Here is a 269-nt window from a genome sequence, read left to right on the forward strand (position 1 = left end):
TCATTTCACTTCACTTCTGTTTATCCTTTTAATCATTTTCTTTTGTCTCTTATTTTTCGTCTTTTTTATTTTCATTTTATATCTTTTTATTATTTATATCTTTTGATTCTTTTGAAAGCTTTTATCTTTTCATTTTATCCTATCTTTCTCCATCTTTTTTATTTGTTTAGTTGTGTCTCTTCATTCATTTAACTGCCCCATTTTATTTAATTAATTATCTTTTTTCCTTTTAATTGATTTTCTTTTTCAATTTTAATTAAAGAAGTTTT

Source organism: Eimeria tenella, genomic scaffold (assembly GCF_000499545.2).
Source record: "Eimeria tenella Houghton genomic scaffold, Eth_scaff2109, whole genome shotgun sequence".
NCBI classification, from domain to species: Eukaryota; Apicomplexa; class Conoidasida; order Eucoccidiorida; family Eimeriidae; genus Eimeria; species Eimeria tenella.